The sequence below is a fragment of the Eucyclogobius newberryi genome, unplaced genomic scaffold (assembly GCF_026437365.1).
Source record: "Eucyclogobius newberryi isolate DKJ021-1_F unplaced genomic scaffold, fEucNew1.0.hap1 SCAF_1, whole genome shotgun sequence".
NCBI classification, from domain to species: Eukaryota; Metazoa; Chordata; class Actinopteri; order Gobiiformes; family Gobiidae; genus Eucyclogobius; species Eucyclogobius newberryi.
Genome location: NW_027315723.1, coordinates 8,911,124 through 8,914,287, shown reverse-complemented (window position 1 = coordinate 8,914,287; position 3,164 = coordinate 8,911,124).

Here is a 3,164-nt window from a genome sequence, read left to right as displayed (position 1 = left end):
CCTCTGATACAGCAGCGTGATCCGCGCCGGACGCACTGTTTGGGATCGGAGCGAACAGGAGGCTCGCGCTCGCGCTCGCGCTCGTGTCTGTGGCGGAGAGAATCAGGCACTGGGCGTGTCCTACGTCAAATACAGCCAACTCTTTTGCGCTGTAATAATACAGTTACCACACTGAGAATCTAGGGCTCCTAAAGTAAATCACAATCTAGCGCGTGTTCAAGTAATTATAACTTGTTCATTATTCATTAACAGGGTATAACAATGATGATATTTGATTTTAAGGTCCTTTTAACGTATTTCAATTATATATTCTCAATAGGATAATGCGTCTGTGTAATTCCTTGTGAACGTCATTTCCTGTTTATTGATAACGTAACCTACCACATTTCCTTTCATTTTAACATTTACATTTATATCACAACTTGATTATATACATTTAATTATGCATTAATATGCATTTTTTACAGAAATATGCCAGTTACTATATGATAAAGAAAAGATTACAAGCACTAAAAGGATTGTTAATTTTGTTGTTCTACTTGTTGCATATTTTTTTTTCTAGAAGGCAGATTAAATTGATGATATACTATATTGTTACAGATAAAGTAACAAGACATATCGCCAACAACATAAATGATGGGCTTACTGCATCAATCTAACAATAATATAACAAAGATCTTGTGCAATTGCACATATTTTCAGCACACTACATAACCAGTCAGGGCAGAAGAAAACAAATCTTTTATCCAATTCTCGCTCGTTGCAACATGAAACGCCTTCCCCACTGGCTGCTCTAATCCAATCGGCCTTTATTTTCCATTACTTTCAATTTGATTTCACATCAGAGCCGCCACCCACTGCTTAGGCTGCAGAACCAGGGCCTGCTTGGGCTGACTTGATTACTGTAATATGTTAACCAGTGTCTATACATTTTCACATACAATCCTTTTACCTGGAGGCTGGAGACAATATGTCTGTTTGATGTACTAATAATCATATTAGTATCCTATCATTATTATTAGGGTCATAACTGCAATCAGAAATATGTATGTACAGTCCAAATCTAAGATGTAGATTCATCAGTAATGTTTTGTGATTTGTGTTTTGAAAGCCACTGCAGATTAGACTAGGGCAGATATAATTGAAACAGCAAGTAACAAGAATAATTTTCACCAACCTTATTAGCTTTCTTTTTTATTTTTAAATTGATTGAAGCAATAATAATAGATCATAAATCATGATAGCATTTGTAATAATTGAGTGAAGTTCAAACATGAAAATGAAACAAAACCTGTCAGGAATTTGTAACACAACAACTATGTCTGTAGGCGTAAACTAACTTTGCATGTTTTCTACTGCTCAGGGGTAAGGGTTCTCCACCTAGTGTATGTGACCTTGCTCAAAGGCACAAGAACAGGCCAGATGGTTGACCCCTAACCTGCACTCCATTAGTAGCATCACTGTCGCACACGCGATCCTCGGATACACTCCTTACCTTGTCTAGTTCACGTTTCTTATTAATCAAGTCGGCTGGTTCTTTCGGAGTATACTCAGCCAGGCCTGTTGAGACAGGCGTATCCATAGCAACAGAGGATTATAATTTGTGTGGATGAGGCGGGGAGTGTTGGGTTAAGTAAATCTTGGAGGCATATCTTGTGTTGTTGCGCTGGAGTAAACTGTTTAGGGCTCAAACAGTATGGCTGTGGACTCGTGGATGAAATACGATTAGTTACTGCTGTTTGAATATCTGCCACGCATAATTGATCAATAGGATGTGCTTTGCATATTCCTCTAATACATTCAAATATTATGAAAAACTCAGCATATATTCATCGGGTTTCGAAGACATTTCACTATTTCAAAGACTGAATGTTTTGTTTTGAATTACTATGGCAACGATGCTCAGTTTCAAATCACCATGCATAGCATTGTAAAACAATTTATCCATTGTCATTTTAATAAATTCTGATGGTCATGTAAACCATTGTTATTAAACAATCATTATTTTAGATCAAGGGTGTATGCTATTTTTATATAGGTGGGTTTGGAAAATGGGAGTAAAATTAATGCGGTTATGGTAAAATGTTTGTTGTATTAATTTCAGGGAGCTAAGAACTAATTGTCTGAGCAATTATTGACAAATTTTGCTTTACTGTATATCTTTCAAGCGGAAACCCACCATCAGCTCCCTCATCAAGAAGGCCCAGCAGAGGATGTACTTCCTGCGGCAGCTGAGGAAAGCCCAGCAGCCTGCGGAGCTGATGGTGCAGTTCTACACGGCCATCATTGAGTCCATCCTCACCTCCTCCATCACCGTGTGGTACGCTGGAGCCACAGCCAGGGATAAACAGAGACTACAGCACATTGTGCGCTCTGCTGAGAAGGTGATCGGCTGCGGACTTCCATCTCTGAAGACCACCCTTCTCACCCTGGACATGGACTATTTGAGCCCCTCCCCTTGAGCAGGAGAATACGGTCCATCCGGACCAGAACCTCCCGCCACAAGAACAGTTTCTTTCCCTCTGCCGTTGGACTCATGAACACTTCTTAAACCATAATTTAATCACTCACTGCACTGTTAACTTTCTGCACTACATCTGTAAACTCAACCTTAAATTTGTGTACATATTAAGCCTTTTTTTATATTCTTATTTTTTTTATCTTATAGCTTGTTATTTATCCCATAGTAGATTTAAATGGTTTATCTTTTGACGTATTCATTGTTCATTGTTTTATGTTGCACCGAATCACCAAGACAAGTTCCTATGTTTGTTCAGTGACAATTGCAATAAACCCTTTCTGATTCTTATTCTGATTATAAATGACATACAAAGCAGTAAATATTTTTTAAATGTAAATATACACTTAAATATGTGTATTCAACACTATCTAAAATTCAATAGTATTTGAAAACCTTTGTCTTTTCAATATTAATCTCAGTGTCCCTTTAGGCAAGGCAAGTTTATTTGTAGAGCACATTTCATACACAAGGCAATTCAAAGTGCTTCACGCAGCAGGAAAAAATGCATTAAAATCACAAAGAAATTTCAGAAACAGAAATACAATAAAATTAACTAAATAAAAATAAAAAACACCTAGCCAAATCCAAATTTATCGGACCACATTGGCAGACATTCCAGACACTCCTTCCCATATTTATTTGA